Source organism: Pseudorca crassidens, chromosome 7, assembly GCF_039906515.1.
Source record: "Pseudorca crassidens isolate mPseCra1 chromosome 7, mPseCra1.hap1, whole genome shotgun sequence".
NCBI classification, from domain to species: domain Eukaryota; kingdom Metazoa; phylum Chordata; class Mammalia; order Artiodactyla; family Delphinidae; genus Pseudorca; species Pseudorca crassidens.
The window spans coordinates 91,509,267-91,529,957 of NC_090302.1; the positions used below are offsets into that span (position 1 = coordinate 91,509,267).

Genomic DNA, 20,691 nt, shown 5'->3' on the forward strand with positions numbered 1-20,691 from the left:
GCCAGACACATTCGATTTTTGAATCAACCCTTCTAATAACTCAGATGTCTAAGATTAAACATTTAAAATAAGTTACAATGCAAATTTGACCAAGTGAAATGCATTTGGTGTGTTTCAGGATCATAACAATTAAGAGATGATAGCTATTGTTCTAAAATAAAATTCTATGAATGTAATATTTAATGAGATTCAGAAATATTATAACACATTCACGTAAAATTTTACTCCATCATTAGTGAGAAGCATAGTAATTCAACTGTCTTAAAGCATGTACATAACATTTTATTGCAGAAAGGATCAGAAACATTTAAATTCTCATTGTGCATAGTAATGAAAGTTGTATTTTACCTAACTAAGAATGTGAACTGCAAAATTGCAAGATTTCCTGTAGGAAAATATAATACCAGTTTCTCTGTGGAGTTTTTGATACATTGGTAAAGAGTATAACTGCAAACAATTATTTTGCTTGGACATTAAAAATAAAATAGTTTACCTAAATAGCAAATAATAAGAGTTTTGTCTTAATTAAATCACCTAGAAGTTCTGTCCTTGTAGTGTCTTTTTTTTTTTTTTTTTTTGTGGTACGCAGGCCTCTCACTGTTGTGGCCTCTCCTGTTGCGGGTCACAGGCTCCGGACACGCAGGCGCAGCGGCCATGGCTCACGGGCCTAGCCGCCCCGCGGCATGTGGGATCTTCCCGGACCGGGGCACGAGCTCGTGTCGCCTGCATTGGCAAGCGGACTCTCAACCACTGCGCCACCAGGGAAGCCCTCCTTGTAGTGTCCTTTAAATAGAATGAATCTCAAAATAATTCCAATGAATAAAGATAATGTCTTATGACATTCAAGTGCACCATTTATAGTAAAATTCAGGTAATACGTTGGCAGCTGGTAGGAAGCTCCAAACACAGAAGTATTTCCACAGGGTTTGTTTAGATTTAGGTGGATTTCCAACAGTTACTGTGATTTTAATTCATCAGTCCTCTACAGTGGGATTTCTGAATATATAATCTGTACAGCACTTTCATCAGAATCAGCAGGTGTGCTTATTTCAAATGTGAATTCCTAGGTCCCATCAGAGACCAAATGAATCAAAATCTAGGTGGCAGAGCATGCATTTGCATTTTAATGATTTGTCCAAGTGATCCTCATGCACATTAAGTTTGAGAACGCATGTGCATCCTTAAATCCAAGTAAAGAATATATGAAATATATATCAAGTAGTTCACAGAGTTGTTAGTCACAAATAAGACCAGGTGAGCAAATGCTGTAAAATAAAACAAATAGTTTATATAATCTGACAATTATAACCTACTTCACAAACTTTAAGTACAAATGAGGAAGATTAAAAGGCTCAGAGTGTGCTAAGGTCACAGACCTCTTAGCCTTGGTGATTTTCAAGCTTGCCTGAAGAGTCCCCAGGAGGACTACAGGTACACTATAGATAACAATGTCACAATACAATCTACTGAATGAGAATCTCTTGGGGCAGAGGTCTGATAATCATTACGTTTAGCTATCTCGTCTGGTGACATTTATCATTAAGGAAGTTTGGAATATACTTCCTTGAGCATTCCCAGGCTGACACTACAAAACACTCATAATAATCTGAATTGCTAGTGTGGCATTGTAGCCTTAGTTAGCCCAATCACTTTAATTTATGTCTCTAATATCTATTAACACCCTATATGCCATTACTTTTTACTTCAAAGGATTGGCTTAATACCGACATCTTATTACTGTTTTTACTTAGGATTGTTTTTAATGAATAATCGTTAATGTACTCAATATTTGTACAATCTAATCTGTGAGCTGTCTGATATAATTTTCCCACATGAATTTTCAAAAGTTTCATTGCATATACAAATGCATTAATAGCATTTGTATTGACAATAGTTAGGGGAAATTGTCATATCTTATAATTTGACGAGGTGTGATCAGTAGTGATTTTTTCTCTAAATATTCACTTCCATATATTTTTCTATATAGTTTTTATAAATTCAATATCTTGAAATATGTGTATATATTATGGCATGAGACAAACAAGCTTAGAAATGATTACTCTTATCAACACTCACATAAGTATATTGATTCCAGGCTTATAATTTTAAAAACGTCATAATGAATACAAGTGAAAACAGAAAAAGTAAAATCAGTCATCTCTCAGTTAAGAAAACATTTATACAACTGTTTAAAAATAACTGTAAAATTCAGTTGTATATATTCATTACTATACATGTAAAACCAAAAACTCAGTTCCTTAAAAGATTCTCCTTCAAGAATAATCTGTAGTTTAGAGTGGCTTAAATGTCCAGCTTCCTTGCCTGTTCTTTGCCAGTGTTTTCTGTGCTGGGAAGCAGAGAATGCAAAGGGCAGCACCATATTCTGGTCCTGCAAGAGAAACAGAATGGTAAGATTTGGGAGATACAAGCTGCATTAATTATGTCACAGAGACTAGAACAGCAGTGATTTTCCCCCCATTATTATTATTTTATATCAGTAGAATCTATTTAATATATTCAATAATTCTATTATTTCTAAGACCTTCCACAAAAGGGCATTACAATCCTTTTAGTTTATTGCAAACATATATATTTTTTTAAGTGGATTCACTTTATTTATTTTTTGTCTGCGCTGCAGGATTTGTCAGAAGACAAACAGTAAGTTGTGAGTTCCATTTTGCCCAACTACTTTTTTCTTCACACCCTGGAGGATCTGGTGTCTGGAACTGTAGAGACATCATCATGTTACCACCCCTTCTCCTCTCAGGTTGAATCCACTGTGACAGAACACTCATGTCCTTAAGAGGCAAGGCCTAGCAAATAGCCTCTCACAAATCCACTGAACATCACAATGTCCTGTTTGATAAATTCTGTTGCTGCTTCAATTATATTGCTGATTTCAGGTGCTGCTTTATTTGCTCATTTCTGAATCAGGTCTTCCTGCTTTCTTTATATCTTTTTTCAACTCTGTCCCAGTTGATTTGCACATAGTTACTTTGACTGGTAAATCTGAAGAAGATGGCCAGCAGCCTACTGTTGCTGTAAGTTTTCCAACTTTCTGGAACAAAAATCCTGCACAATGGCCAGTGCAATCTGGATAGCTACTGAGTATTGTTCTACCGGAAGTGCCAAACTATGGCCAAACATAGATTCTACCAGCGGTGTCTTCATGTATACTGAGTTAGGTCCAATATGAATCATCATCACTTTCATATTCAGGTGAGAGAGATCCCATCTAGATTGGCCTGGCCTTGGAATCCAGAACCAAGTGAAGAGGACTCAGCTGTCAAAGCGGGGCAAAGAGGGCCTGGGGTTGGAAGAAAGGGTCATAGACGCAGAAGTAAGCACTTCATGAAAACTAAGCAAATGGTATTTCTAGGTAAATCAGTCTTTCTGTGCTGGACTAATTAAAAGAACTTCACAGCTCTCTATCCCCAAGCTTTCTCACCCTCTGGAATTGAGGGCTTTTACTGTTTCCCCCATTATTTTTTTTAATTAAGTAATGAATAGTATTTTATTATTATTATTATTTTTGGCTGCATGGCATGGCATACATGATCTTTTCTCCCTGACCAAGGATTGAACCTGTGCTCCCTGAAGTAGAAGCATGGAGTCTTCACCACTGGATCCCCAAGTAAGTCCCTGAAGAGTATTTTATAGATAAGAAAACTTTAGCCTCAGCAGGATAAATTTGAGGACAGTTCCAATAGCTAGTTTCCCAGAGATGCACTTGAAGTGGTCCTTACAGTTTTTGCAAACTAGAATACCTGATAGTGTTTAATCAGTGCAACACGTCAGGTGCAGTGTAAAGGTACGGGTACTGAAAAAGTAATATTGACCCTAACTATGCATTCACGCACAGGCATTTACAGATTTTTACCCAGTCTTTGAATTAAAAGATAGATTCTCTGAGTCTGATCAATGTCAGCCTCTTGAGATGCACTAAAATGAAATTCAGAAAAAGTTGAATAACTTAAACTACTCTGGAGTTACAGACAACTGACGTAGAAAGCCTCTTAAGCAATGTGAGAGAAGAAAAAAGGGGCAAAAATCTACCTACTAGCTTGGGTTGTAGAACTCATGTTTTTAGGAGTTGGGAGAAAAGAAACTTTGGAGCAGGTGTTTCATGTGACAGATCATTAGATCTGTTATCTAGGTCTGTATTAGATCTGTAGAGTATCTATTGAGATACTACAGATGAGGAAAGATGTTAAGTGTATTTGCTTTGTATCATCAATGGAGATTTTTTGCTGCCTCTGAAAGCTTGCTGTCAAGATTTAATTTAATATTTAATTAATTTCCTCTCTGCCGATCTGTGATTTCCCTTAATGCCATTTCCTTAATGCCATTTCCCTTAATGCCATTTCCTTTTCTAGAGAGATCACAGATTACTGTAAGTTATTTGTGTTCAGTGAGGATGGGCATAACAGTAGCAATAATGAGAACAAGAATAGTGACTGGCCATTTATACATAAAATGAATTCTGTTAGAAACACCTATAAATATTGTACCAGCGTTATTAATTGGCTTAATAAGATCAATTGGCATAATAAGATCTAAGTTGTTTATTATAAATAAAATGAATAAAAATTCACTAGTCAGCAATAGATATTAGTATTTTTCTTTTTTAAAAATCTCTTCTTTGCTAGCCCTAAGTGCTTTATTTCTTAGGGGTCTAATATTGACTTCACTAGTCTTAGTGGAGTTACCAGCTTGTGGCTGAATCACGCTCACTCTAGTATTCAGACATGGTTTGACACATCTAAATTAGGGTGAGGAAGATTATTCCAGAATATCGAGGCTCTCTTTTGTCAGGAATGGGGGATGGGGACTTATTCTGAATAAAGAGGAAGTGAAGACTGGAAAGGTTACTTGGTCAACAGAGAGAAAAGATTAGCCTGAAAATAGAAACTGTCATTCCCAACATTCTCAAGCTCAGACTGCATGAACATATGAATACTTGGCACTAAGTAAATGGTTATAAAAAAACACATCTAATTCCTAGTCTGTAATCTACCAGTGACATTAAAAAATAAGATACCACCACTGGTGATGATGTAAGTGTTGTTTTCGAGAAGGGCTGCTAGTACAGCTTATGATAGCATCTTAATAAACAAAATATTAGTTGTGAGTTGTAATGAGGATTAAAACTTAGATTGAGAATCAAGCTTCTCTGCATATATGTATGGATAAGGAAAATCTATTTTTCCTTAAAACACCTGCATTGTATCACTTTAGAGGTAAAGGATGGTTTTCTCCCTTCTTAAATCTCCTCTTGATAAATATATTTTCATTGGAAGATGTTTACACGCACATACACACCTTGGCAAAACAGAAAACATTATAACCAAACTGTGTAAAATAATATCATTCTTATATTCCTATACATCTTTCCCATTTTATATGAATTATCACTCCCTAACTTTCCAAGTTCATTACTATCCTTCTTTGTCCATTTCTTTATAATGTATTGTTATGATCTGAATTATGTCCCCCCCCCTCCCAAATTCATATGTTGAAACCCTAATTCCTAGTACCTTAGAATGTGAGACTATTTGGAATATTGTCTTTAAAGAGGTAATTAAGGTTAAAAGAGATCATAAGGGTGGGGCCCTAATCTAATAATACTATGTCCTTATTAGAAGAGGAAGAGACTCCAGGGGTACAGGCACACAAAGAAAAGGCTATGTGAGGACACAGCAAGGAGGTGGCTGTCTTCACGCCAAGGAGAGACACCAATGCTGCCAGCACCTTGACTGTGGTCTTTCAGCTTTCTGAACTCTGAGAAAATAAATTCCTGTTGTTTAAGCTACCATTCTGTGGTATTTTGTTATGGCAGCCCTAGCTGATGTAGGGGAAGAAAGACTTTCTTTCTACCCTCCTAGGTTCAACAGCTGTCTCTATGAAATAAACTGATAAGAGGCAGACTAACAGGGGAAAAGATACATAAGTTTATTAATTTTTAATATCACATGCACAAGAGCATTACAGAAGAAAAGTGAATACCCCAAAAAAGCAGAAACATGGGAGAGCTTACGTTCAAGAAGTAAACAAATATGTGGTATGTCAGTGGAATTATCTAAAGCTGACTCTGTCTTGAATAAAAGCAAGACTAGACTAGGAACAGTCTAAAATAGACATTGTGAAAAAAACAGGGAAAAGAATTATTTATTTTACATTCCTTTATTCTAATATTTTAATCTACTCTATACTATACTACACTAAATTTTATAAGGTGTGAAAATAAATAAAAGACAACTTCATTTAAAACATTATCAGGAAGTTTAGAAGGGAGAGCTCTCATGCACATACCAGCCTGAATAATCAGAAGGAAGAGAAGCGATTTTTAAAGGGTCTTTTTGTATAGAATTCTTTGTGTAACATTCTCTGGGTTTCAACTTTTTATCCATGATGTCAAGAATGTTGTTTTTCTTCTGGTATGAGGGAGGACATTTTTTACATGGGAATTTCATCTCCTGCTTTTAAGAAAAGGAAGGAATGTCTATTTAGGTCTTCTGGCCATTTTTTAACTGGATTGATTGTTTTTATGGTATTGAGCTCCATGAGCTCTTTGTAGATATTGGAGATTAATCCTTTGTCCATTGTTTCATTTGCAAATATTTTCTCCCATCCTGAAGGTTGTCTTTTCATCTTGTTTATGGTTTCCTTTGCTGTGCAAAAGCTTTTAAGTTTCAATAGGTCCCATTTGTTTATTTTTGTTTTTATTTTCATTACTCTAGGAGGTGGGTCAAAAAAGATCTTGCTGTAGTTTATGTCAAAGAGTGTTTTTCCTGTGTTTTCCTCTAAGAGTTTTATAGTGTCTGATCTTCCATTTAGGTCTTTAATCCATTTGGAGTGTATTTTTGTGTATGGTGTTAGGGAGTGTTCTCATTTCATTCTCTTATATGTAGCTGTCCAGTTTCCCCAGCACCACTTATTGAAGAGGCTGTCTTGTCTCCACTGTATGTTCTTGCCTCCTTTGTCATAAATTATGTGACCATATGTGCATGGGTTTGTCTCTGGGCTTTCTATCCTGTACTATTGATCTATATTTCTGTTTTTGTGCCAGTACCATACTGTCTTGATTACTGTAGCTTTGTAGTATAGTTTGAAGTTGGGAAGCCTTATTCCTCTGGCCTGCTTTTCTTTCTCAAGATTACTTTGACTATTCAGTGTCTTTTGTGTTTCCATACGAATTGTAAAATTTTTTGTTCTAATTCTGTGAAGAATGCCAGTGGTAGTTTGATAGGGATTGCATTGAATCTGTAGCTTGCTTTGGGTAATATAGTCATTTTCACAATATTGATTCTTCCAATCCAAGAACATGGTATATTTCTCCATCTGTTTATGTCATCTTTGATTTCTTTCATCAATGTTTTATAGTTTGAGTACAAGTCTTTTGCCTCCTTAGGTAGGTTTATTCCTAGGTATTTTATTCTTTTTGTTGCGATGGTAAATGGGATTGTTTCCTTAATTTCTCTTTCTGATTTTTTGTTGTTAGTGTATAGGAATGCCAGAAATTTCTGTGCATTAATTTTGTATCCTGCAAGCGGAAGACCTAAATAGATATTTCACAAAAGAAGACATACAAATGGCCAAGAGACACATGAAAAGATGCTAAAAATCACTAATTATTACAGAAATGCAAGTCAAAACTACAATGAGGTATTACCTCACACCAGTCAGAATGGCTATTATCAAAAACTCTAGAAACAATAAATGCTGCAAAGGGTGTGGTGAAAAGGGTACACTCCTGTATTGGTGGTGGGAATGGAAATTGATACAGCCACTATGGAGAACAGTATGGAGGTTCCTTAAAAAACTAAAAATAGAACTACCATATGACCAGCAATCCCACTACTGGGCATATACCCTGAGAAAACCATAATTCAAAAAGAGACATGTACCACAATGTTCATTGCAGCTCTATTTACAATAACCAGGACATGGAAGCAACCTAAATGTCCACCAACAGATGGATGGATAAAGAAGATGTGGCACATATATACGAGGAATATTACTCAGCCATAAAAAGAAACGAAATTGAGTTATTTATAGTGAGGTGGATGGACCTAGAGTCTGTCATACAGAGTGAAGTAAGTCAGAAAGAGAAAAACAAACACCGTATGCTAACGCATATATATGGAATCTAAAAAGAAAAATGGTACTGATGAATTTAGTGGCAGGGCAGGAATAAAGATGTAGACATAAAGAATGGACTTGAGGACACAGGGTGAGTGGGGAAGCTGGGGCAAAGTGAGAGTAGCATTGATATATATACACTACCAAATGTAAAATAGCTAGTGGGAAGCAGCTGCATAGCACAGGGAGATTGTGCTTTGTGACCTAGAGGGGTGGGATAGGGAGGGTGGGAGGGAGGCTCAAGAGGGAGGGGCTATGGGGATATATGTATGCATATGGCTGATTCACTTTGTTGTCCAACAGAAGCTAACACACTATTGTGAATCAATTATATTCTAATAAAGATCTATTAAAAAAAGAAGCAGAAAAGGAAGATCCCTCCCTGCCCTAGCAACAATGCGCTAACCACCAGTAAGAAACTGCCACAACCTCGAACTCCTGTTCTTCTCCAGTGAAATTTTATTCAAAACAACCTTCCCCAATTTCCTCCTAAAACCTAGTAGAAATTGACCTTTCTTTTGTCTCTTCACACTTGCCAATGATTCACTATAGCTTGCCTGCCCCAGAACTGCAATTCCCTGCTTTCCAGATTACACCCATTTTGCTGGTAAAGTAACTGGCTATGTTACTTTTTGAGGTTGACATTAGTCACTTTCAAAGCCCTGCTACTTTCTGTGAGAAATAAAAACATTTCATTTTACTGGGAAGTTATCTTATAGTATAAGATTGCGAATGATGATAAAGAGTAAATAGATCCAATATTCTCTCAGATATATGTGAAATAAGCAAGAAATAAAACAGAAAGGTAGATATGTATATTCCTTGATAGTTTATATCTTAAAAATCCATTACCATAAGGTAGATGGCCATAGAATCTACGATGATTAAAAACATATATGAATACATTGCTTATCACAGCATTCTGATTTCAGATAAATAGAAATCAGGTGATAATTTCATATCAATCATTCTATTGTCTTTGATATTTTTAAAAAGAACAAATTGTTTGCCTTAATTTCACAGCATTTTTGTTACCTATCATTTTAATTGGTTAGGTACTAGGTGATTTTTAAAGTTGTATGTATGTGATATATAGCACTAAAAATAAGTTTACTGTCCATCAGTAAGGGAATGCACTATTACATTTTGATGCAGTCATACACTAGAAACAATGAGAGTTACTTAAATGAAAATGAACAAAAGTAAAAATGAATGTTGACTTAACAAAGAAAAGATAAATATCAAAATTAGAACAATAGTTTTTCACTGGCTATATAAAGAAAGGAAGGGCTTGTCGTATGAGCCTGTTACACCTTCCACATTTATTTCTAAACAAAAACGACACTTGCAGCAACTATTGTGAAGTATTTACACCTGACAAATCTAGATAAATGGTGCTCTATATTTTATGTACTTTTATGCATGTTTGAAATATTATATGATTAAATTCTTTTTAAAATGACAATTTTGTATTTCAAAGTTTTCTTTGAAAATTTCCTGCTCAAATTGAATTTTAAAGAATCTAGTAATGATTTTTCAGTGTGAAAATGATTTTATACCAACTCCATTAGATAAACAATAGATATTCCTAGATCCATCTGCACCAAGCCTTTCCTTTTATGTGTGCAGAGATTCTTGGCTAGCTTTATCTTTGCCTCTGGGGGATGTATAATATCATTCTAAATTAGAAAAAAATGTACCCATGTACAATGTATACGTCTTCCATATAGCACTATCTTAAAATGTGTTAATCGAAATATAATGTATATACAAAAATGCACAAATTATAAGTATATAGTTCAATTAATTTGCACATAGGGAGAACACTTAAGTAACACCTACACAGGTCATAGAACAGTACTTCAAAAATGTTCTCCCGCCTCTCCTTCTAAATAACCATTACCTTTATTTCTAATAGCTTAGATAGTTTTGTCTGGTTGTGTGTGTGTGTATGCATTGTGCATGGTGGGGGTTGCTGTGTATGTATGTATGTGCATGCAAGTATGTGAGGGTCTCCTTTAGCCCACTTATGGGTTGATGAGATTCATTAGGGATGTTGCTTATAGCAACAGTTCATTAATTTACTTTGATTTATAATTTCATGTTACAGGAATATATTACAATTGATTTATTCATTACATTGTTGATAGATATTTGATTTGCTTCCAGTTTAGAACAAGTACAGATAAAGCTCCCATGTGTATTTTTGTTTTGTCTCTTGATGAAAATATTGATATTCTGCATTTCTATTTGGTACATATAATTGGATAAAATTGTTGGTGCATGGGTGTCAACAATAGATAGTGCCAGTTTTCCATTTTTACCTGCCACATTGTAGTTCCGTCAGTGATATATTTTATTGTCAATCCTGTTAATTGTAGCGACCTGGTGGGTGTGTAGTGTTATCTTGTTTATTTATTTTTCCTCATGGTAACTATGTCTTGTATTGCCCTTGTGATTAATGGGAACATTTTCATACAGTAATTGGCCATTCGGATGTCCTTTTTATTTAAGTGCCTCATCAACCATCCTGTCAATTGCTTATGAGATTCTCTGTATTTTCCTATTGATTTGTGGGACTTTATATATTTTTCTAGAAATGAGTTTTTGTCAGTTATATGTTTTGCAAATATTGTTTCTCAGCTTGTGACTTGAATATTTACTCTAATATATATAGTATTATATTAACTAGTACATTATTATATATTTGTGTGTGTGTATGTTTAACAAATTGACAAAACACTATTTATTGAACAGACCATCCTTTCCCTATTGTCATATATCAAGTGTCCATATATGTGTGAGTGTGTTCCTGGACTCCCAAATCTGTACCATTGATTTTTTTGCTTATCCTTAATCCAAAACATAGCTTCCTAATTTATTTTCCAATAAATGTGATCGTCATTAGAATAATCACCAACTCTTTAATTCTTTTTAATTAAATTGCTTTTGTATTACTTATACTTCATATTTTAATATGTATTTTACAATATCCACAAAAAACCCGATTGTAATTTTGTTTGTGATTGTGTTGCATGTTTAGAATGATCTGAGCAGATTAACATTTAACAATACTGAATCATTGATTGCAGGAATAGGATATCATCCTGCATTTATTTAGTTCTTTTCAAATGTACATAAATAAGTTTTAAAGTCTTTAATGTAAAGGACTTGTACATTTAATATGGATATATTTCATGCTTTTTGATTTCGCTGTCGATGCTACCATTTTCTTTCCATATGGCTTATATCTGGTATATAGATATTCAATCAATTGTTGCACATTTGTCTTATATTCAGAAAACTTGATAAGTTTATTTTATAAATATAATGGTATATCAGCAACTTACTGAATTATTCATCAATGTTATATTTCTCAATAATAATAGCTTTATGCTTTCTTCTAATGTTTGCCTTATTCCAAGAGTTCTAAAAAATAAGTCTACTAGAATTAACAACAGGCTTCCTTGCCTTCTTCCTTTGTTCAGAGAGAAAACTTTAAAAACTTGTTTTCAATTTTATTGTAATTTTTTTGCTGGAGTTCGTAAATATACTTTATCAGGTTATGGAAATTCTTTTCTATTACTAGTTTATTAAGATTGGTAACTAATTTTACCTGATGCTTTCATTGGTATTTAATGTTACAATCACGTATGTTTTCTCCTGATTCAGTCATAATGGAATTATACTGACAGAGTTTTGAATTGCAAAGGACTCCTCATTCTTGGACAAAACTCAATGTGTCCATGATGAATTGTTGTTCATATATATTGTTCAAAATATTTTATTTAGGATTTAGGCGTACTCATTTAAGTGAGAGATTGACCTGACTTTAGCAAGTATTTCTTCTTTTTCTGATCTTGGCAGAGTTTGTGTAGGATTTATGTTCTGTTTTTCACTGTAAGTTTCAAAGAATTCATCAGAGAAATTCATTGGTCTTCCTGTGGAAATTTAATCAGATATTCAATTTATTCATTGGTTATAGGACTATATAAAACCTCTGTTCTCTTTTTTAATCACTTTTAATGAGTTGTATGTTGCTTTTTTTAAGGCTTTTCAATTTACTGAGATACCCTACTCAAAAGCTGCTTATCTTCTTTAGATCTGAATGTGACAAAATTGAAAGAGCAATAAAGTAGAGCTATATCCAGCGTTAATCCTAAGAAATCCTTTTTATCCAATTCCTTTAAAATTCTCCACAATTAGTTTTTTCTGTGTTGTTGTATTTATGCCTCATCATTTAAGTATGATTTAATGTGTGCAAAAATGCCTGTATAAATGATGATCATTATTTCTAGGTTATCAAGGCAAATTGCTAGTAATTTACAGGTGTTGGACCTATGGTTTTGACTCCTGCTTTTACCTAAACTGATTAACACTTTGACAGAAAAAAAGTAAAATAATGATATATTTATTGCAAAAATAAGAAATAATATTTAAAATTAATTTTTCAATTAGTTGAAGTGATAATGCAGCTGTTTGCTTGCATATCACAGAAAACATGAGATGAAGGATGTCATCTGTACATTTTAGGTTAACATCAAAGAGGAATCCTATGAAATATTAACAGGAACAGAATTAAAGTATGTATAGGTAATTTTTAAAGATTCTAATGTTCCCTGTAAAACTAATAATTGGATAGACATCAGCATTATTACTTCCCCAACATTAAAATTTTTTAAATGATTCAAAATTTAAATACAGTAACTTATGAAGTAACTAGGTCCCATTATGACTGACCACTGAAGGGTAAATTGCATGAGGCACAATTACATGAGCCCAAGTGCCAGCTTATTCCCACTACTTCCCTCAAAGCAATTTTTACAGGGAATACTAGTTACACGTATAAGCTATTGATACATATTTTTCTTTTGACGGATCATTTAATTGTAGAGAAGGACACCATTAATCCTCATTTATAATATAAAATAAAAGCAGAGTGAAAATCTAATATCTTTATTCAGAATATGGAAACAGCAATATTCCTTGAAATATTAAGGAAAATATAAAGTACACCTAGGTTTCACCACAATTACAAGTTGCATCAGTAAATGTAATTGCTCTGTATTACAGCAATTACTTTAAACTGTTTAGCCTTCTGTCCATAGGAGGGTTTTGTTTTTCTAATAGTATCAGGCCATTAAATGTGCTGACCAGTGTTATCACTGAATTTTCCTTTCCTCCTAAATCTCATGACAATGAAAGCATTTCTGCAGAGTCTATACAAAGTCACTAGGCTGGAGCTTGTCACCCAGTAATAGACTCTGTCATTTATGAGTTCCCACTTTATGTCACTCCTGAATGCTTTCACCTGAACCATTACTGAGCAACCTGAAATGTGGGGATAAATCTGCCACTGTGTTCTGCATACAATGACAGATCATCTGAGGGTGAAAGAGTCTCAGTGAGAAGAGAGCCATTTCTATCACACCTCCCCTCTGCCTATGTATATGCATGCCTGAGCAGGACAAAACTCTGCTTTTTTTACAGTGTTATTTATTGGAAGCTGTTACTCCGTTGCATTTTTCACTCACAATTTGACACTTCCTCCTACAATGTAGTTGCTGCAGCGAACACATCTTTTCTGTTGTAACTGCTGTCAGTAAAGGAGAGTTAATTTCCTTCTTGCTGATTCTCAATTTGAGCATCTATGTGCCAGGCATTCTGCCTGCAGTTTGCATTCATTATTTCATTTAGTTCTCATGGCAGCCCTATGGAATGGATATTATTGCCTCCCTTTTAAAAAATGTCCAGGTCACAAACATAGTAAGTGGTGCAATAACTATTCAACCTTGATTTCCTCTGATTCCAAACTCTCTGCCCTTTGAATGGGCTGCGTCTCTAGTGTTTGTGCACATAATGTATTATTAGCATTGCATTTAAAAAATGTTTTTAAGTCATTAAATATACATACAACTGCTGCATATAACTTAGATGTACAATTAAATCATCATGATAAACCAAACAATATATTCAGAAGTCAGGGTAATACCTTAAAAGCCCCTGTTTGTTCCCTGTCAACATCATTCCCTCGGGAGTAATAACCACTTATTCCAAGTTATGTGTTATTAAATCTCTCTTTTTCTTTAGAATTTTACTATCCATGTAAGATATATAATACGTATGTATATATATTTAGTTAGTTCGTTCATTCATTTCTAGTGCATTTGTCAATTTATATAAATGAAATTAGTATATATTCTTTTGCAGCTTGCTATTCTCAGTTAATGTTATGCTTTTGAGATTCACCCAATCTGATTCATGCAGCTGCAGTCTATTCCATGGTTGATGGACATCTGGGTAGTTTTCGGTGTTTTACTCTTATGAACAGGGCTGCAAGGAAAATTCTGGTTTCATGTCTGCAGAAGCATATGTGTAGGATTGTCTCTAGGATGTATACCGAGTAGTGAGATTGCTGGGTCATAAAACATGCACTTGTCAACTGTATTAAATAACGTCAAATTATTTTCCAAAGTGGCTGCAGCAATTTGCTGTAAGACGAGCAGTTGCTAGGTAGTTAATAAATGTGCCCCTTGCTCATATCTTTGGCAATAATTGGTTTTGCCCAACTTTGGAATGTTTTCCAAATTGGTCACTGTGGTTTTGATTCACATTTCTCTGCTCTCTAATGTCCCTTTATTATTCATGTTTTATCTGTGAAATCTTTGTTCATATATTTTTACCATTTTAAAACTTTGTTAGTGGTCTTTCTCTTACACACACACACACACAATTTACTCACTCACTTATATATCATAAATATTCTCTTAGAACACTAATTCTTTGTGAGTTATATTTGTGGAAAGTATTTTCCACTTTGGCTTATCTTTTCTCTAGACCAACAGAAGTTCTTAAATTTATAATGTTCTTCTTTTTTATAACTTGTGAATATTAAGAAATTATTCCCTACCCAAAGCCATAAACTTATTCTCTTATATCATCTTCAAAAACTATATATAAATTTCACTTATGCATTTAAGCCAATGACATATCTGGAATCAGCTGTTGTTTGTGTTGTAAGATAAGCATTCATCTCCTTTTTACATAATGATAATTATTTTTGTATACCCATTTATTTATTAGTCCACCTTATCCCCCAAGAATGTATAAGCTCTGTGATAAATTTGATTACCACATATAAATAACTATATTTCTATTTGGGTTGAGCTTTCAATTATATAAATACACAGATCAGTTTGGAAAGTATAATTGAAGAAACACACAAAAAATGTTAAGCTCCTAAAAATGAAAAGTAGTAAAGCAAAAATACAAAGACAGGGCTTCCCTGGTGGCGCAGTGGTTGGGTGTCCGCCTGTCGATGTGGGGGACGCGGGTTCGTGTCCCGGTCCGGGAGGATCCCACGTGCCGCAGAGCGGCTGGGCCCATGGGCCATAGCCGCTGGGCCTGCGCGTCCAGAGCCTGTGCTCCGCAACGGGAGAGGCCGCGGCAGTGAGAGGCCCGCTTACCGCAAAAAAAAATATATATATATGTATATATATACAAAGACAATGCAAGAATATATATTAAAAGATAATATATAATGAACCATTTGTTTTTTCCCCAGAAATTTGCAACCTTTAGCCAGTCTATAAAAATAATATTTCTATCAATTTTATAGGTCTTCTCTAAGGTTTTAAGGTTTTATTTTTCCAGTAAAGACCATTTTGTTATATTTGATAAAATGTACTTTTTATATTACTTCTGGTATATGTCATTAAATTTTTTTGCACAGTCTCAATATTAAGCTAAAAGTTTACTTTCCTAATTTACTAAGACTTTCTAATCATAAGATGGTATATAATTGTATTGCCCCTTTTTCTGCAGGTATTGTCACAGCCATATAGCTTCCTTTCTTTAATTTGTTAATGTTTAAAAACATATTGATCAGTTTTCTGTTGTTAACTTAATCTAGGGGCTACCCTGGTGGCTCAGAGGTTGAGAACCCACCTGCCAATGCAGGGGATACCGGTTCGGGCCCTGCTCAGGGAAGATCCCACATGCCACAGAGCAGCTAAGCCCGTGCACCACAACTGCTGAGTCTGTGCTCTGGAGCCCGGGAGCCACAACTGCTGAAGCCCACCAGCCACAACTACTGAAGCCTATGTGCCTAGAGCCCGTGCTCTGAAACAAGAGGCCACCCAGTTAGAAGCCCGGGCACCGCAACGGAGAGTAGCCCCTGCTCACTGTAACTAGAGAACGCCCGTGCGCAGCAACGAAGACTCAACACAGGCAAAAATAAATAAATAAATAAATAAATAAACAAAAATAAATTAAAAAAAATTAATCTAGAATTTCTGGGAAACAAACAAATGGTTCATTATGTATTATCTTTTAACATATATTATTTTATTGTCTTTATATTTTTGCTTTTACTACTTTTCATTTTTAGGAGCTTAACATTTTTTTTGTTTCTTCAACTCTCTGCAAGTATATGTGTGAGACACGACTTATCTCTAGATGAATGTTTAGGGAAAAAAATATATTCTAGGGGCTTCCCTGGTGGCGCAGTGGTTGAGAGTCCACCTGCCGATGCAGGGGACGCGGGTTCGTGTCCTGGTCCGGGAAGATCCCACATGCCGCGGAGCGGCTGGGCCGTGCGCCACGGCCGCTGAACCTGCGCGTCCCAAGCCTGTGCTCCGCAACGGGAGAGGCCACAGCAGTGAGAGGCCCGCGTACTGCAAAAAAACCCCCAAAACATCTGACCATTAACTTCTGGAAAATGGTTCTTGCCCTTGGGGTGGGTGTGTGTGTGTTGTGTACCACGGTAGCTTTCATCTTTAATAGTGAATAGGTGCATAAACTTTGATTGTATATCCCATAATAGCATAGCTACAAATTTACTAAGAATGTTTAAGAGTTAATGTTTTACCTGAGAATGGAAATTAAAGTTTATGTAAATCCCTCTATTAGAGTGTGGCTAAGAATAAGCTCTCAAAAAATGGTGATTTTTATTTCATACAATGGTTAGGTTTTTTAAAATAAGAATATTTTGAAATACCTCTAAACTGATGTTTTTCTCTGGGAATATTTTGTTTTTATTTCTCTGAGAGCTTTGCCCTCATTTAGAACTTTTATGTTAGTGTTCCAGGGAAAATTATGGCAGTTGCACCTCAAATAAAAGGAAGAAAATTAACCTTTTTTTTTTAAAGTAGGGAATGAAATTGAGAACTGAGGAGAAGGTAAATCTTATTTCCCTGAGGAAACTAATGCCCACCTACTAAGGATAAGTCCCAGGGAGAAGGAAGTGGTCAAATACAGATACAGTCAACCCTTCATATCTGTGGGCTCTGCATCCATGAATTCAAGCAACCACTGATTGAAAATATTTTTTAAAATTCTAGAAAGTTCCAAAAAGCAAAATTTGAATTTGCTGCACACTGGACCATTTACCTAGCATTTACATTGTATTAAGTATTATAAATAACCTAGAGAAACCATTTTATACAAGGGACTAGAGCATCTGTGGATTTTGATATCTGGTGGGGGGGGTCCTAGGACAAATCCCTCCTGGATAACGAGGGATCATAGTACATGATGTAGACTAAGGTAAAATTTCAAAAGAGTGAATGCTTCCCCTACTAGACCTTTAAAACTCTTCAGGGAAATGATGAGCCAATATATGTATGTTATGTTGATAATAAAAACTAAAAATAATGGCAAAGCATGTGTAGAAGTAAATCACTTGAACTGGCTGTATGTCATGTTTAGAAAGTGACCTAGTATGTTTAGGAAGATAAGCAATCAGAAATAAGAACCTTCTACCCTCCCCAAACTCACCCTATTTTTTTTATATTTTAATTTTTTTAATTTCAAATTGAGTTATAAATGACATAACATTACATTTTATGTGTACAACATAATGATTCAATATTTGTATACACTTTGATATGATCACTAAGTCCAGTTAACATCACCTTACATAGTTACACTTTTTTTCTTGTGATGAGAACTTTAAGATCAACTTTCTTAGCAACTTTCAAATATGCACTATGGTATTATTAACTGTAGTCACCATATTGTACATTATATTCCCATGACATTTTATGACTGGAAGTTTGTACCTTTTGACCCCCTTCACCCATTTCTTCTACCCCCATCCCTTTCCAATCACCAAGCTATTCTCAGTATCTATGAGCTTGGTTGTTTTGTTTTTGTTTTATATTCTACATATAACTGAGATCATTTGGTATTTGTCTTTCTGACTTATTTTACATAGCATAATACCTTTGCGGTCCATCCACGTTGCCACAAATGGCAAGATTTCATTCTTTTTTTATGACTGAATGTATTCCATTGCGTATATATATCCATTCATCTGTAGATGAACACAGGTTGCTTCCATAACTTGGCTATTGTAAATAAAGCCACAATAAACATTTGCATGTGCATATCTTTTTGAATTAATGTTTTTGTTTTCTTGGGGTAAATACCCATAAGTGAAATTGCTAGATTATATGTTAGGTCTATTTTTAGTTTTTTTGAGGAAACACCTTACTGTTTTTTATAGTGGCTGCACCAATTTACAATACCACAAACAGTATGTGATGGTTCCTTTTTCTATACCTCCTTGCCAACACTTGTTGGACGTGCAGGCTCAGCGGCCATTGCTCACGGGCCCAGCTGCTCTGCAGCATGTGGGATCTTCCCGGACCGGGGCAGGAACCCGTGTCCCCTGCATCGGCAGACAGACTCTCAACCACTGTGCCACCAGGGAAGCCCTCTCATTGTGGTTTTGATTTACATTTCCTTGATGATTAGTGATGTTGAGCATGTTTTTCATGTTGCTGTTGGACATCTGTATGTCATCTTTAGAAAACTGTCTATTCAGGTCTCCTGCCGTTTTTTTTAATCCTTTTATTTGTATAAGTTCTTTGTATATTTCAGGTATTAACCCCTTATAGAATATATTGTTCACAAATATCTTCTCCTATTCAGTAGGGGGGCTTTTAATTTTGTTCAGTTTCCTTTACTGTACAAAAGCTTCCTAGTTTGACATGGCCCATGTCTTTATTTTTGCTTTTGTCCCTTGGCAGAGGAGACAAATCCAAAAAAAATTATTGCTAAGATCAGTGTCAAAGAGCATACTGCCCAGGTTTTCTACAGGAGTTTTAAGGTTTCAGGTCTTACGTTATCTTTTTAATCTATTTTGAGTTTATTTTTGTAAACGCTGTGAGAAACTAGTCTAGCTTGATTATTTTGCATGTAGCTGTTCATTTTCCCAGCACCATTAATTGAAATGTCCATCTTTTCCCCATTGTATAATCTTGCCTCCTTTGTTGTAAATTAATTGACCATAAAAGTATGGGCTTATTTCTAAACCCTCTATTCTGTTCCTTTTTTGTCACTACCCTACTGTTTTGATTACTGGAGATTTTTAATATAGTTTGAAATTGGGGAGCAGATTTGTTCTTAAGATTGCTTTGGCTTTTTGGGGTCTCCTGTGTTTGTATATAAATCTTAGAATTCTAGTTCTGTGAGAAATGCCTTTGGTATTTTGATAGGGATTGCACTGAATTTGTAGATTGCCTTGAGGAGTATCTTACCCGTATTCTTTTAATCCATGAGTACAGTATATCTTTACATTTGTTTGTGTCATCTCTAATTTCTTTCACCAGTATCAGTTTTTCAAGTACAAGTATTTTACCTCTTTGGTTAGATTTATTCCTAGGTATTTTATTCTTCTTGATGCAATTGTAAATGGGATTGTTTTCTCAATTTCTCTGATAGTTTGTTGTTAGTATATAAAATGCAACAGATTTTTGCATTATTAACTTTGTACTCTGCAACTTTACTGAATTTGAGTTCTAGTAGTTTTGGGATGGAGACTTTAGGGTTTTCTATATATATAAAATCATGTTGTTCACAGATTACAGTTTTACTTCCCTTTTCCAATTTTTATTTCTTTTTCCTAGGATGCATTTTATGTCTTTTCCTTGCCGAGTTGCTCTGGCTAAGACTTCCAATACTATGTTGAATAAAAGTGGCAAGAACGGCCGTCCTTGTCTTGTTCCTGACCTTAGAGAAAATGCTTTCAGGTTTTCCCTGTCGAATGTGATGTGAGCTGTGAGAATGACATATGTGGCTTTTGTTATGCTGAGGTGTGTTTCCTCTACACCCACCTTGTTGAGAGTTCTTACCATAAATGAAGTATTTTTTCAAACTTTTTCTGCATCTGTTGAGATGATCATATAAATTTTATTCAGTTTGTGAATGTGGTATATCAGGTTGATTTGCACATATTGAACCTTCCTTGTCTCTCTGGGATAAATTCTACTTGAACACGTTGTGGATGATCCTTTTAATGTATTGTTGAATTCAGTTTACTAATATTTTGTTGAAGATTTTTGCATCTTTGTTCATCAGGGATATTGGCGTGTAATTTGTGTGGGTGGGTGGTGTCTGGTTTTGGGATGAGCATTATGCTGTCCTAGTAGAATGAGTTTGGAAGGATTCCTTCTTAGATTATTTTGGAATAGTTTGAGAGAGACAGGTATTAACTTTTCTTTAAATGTTTTGTAGAATTCACCTGTGAAGTCATCTGGTCCTGGA

General features: G+C 34.9%; 1 pseudogene; it reads right to left on the reverse strand.

Annotated features, from left to right (window-relative positions):
* Nucleotides 1-2,799: 2,799 nt before the first annotated feature.
* Nucleotides 2,800-3,235, reverse strand: LOC137227112 (FUN14 domain-containing protein 1 pseudogene; annotated as a pseudogene).
* Between the last annotated feature and the right edge of the window lie 17,456 nt (nt 3,236-20,691).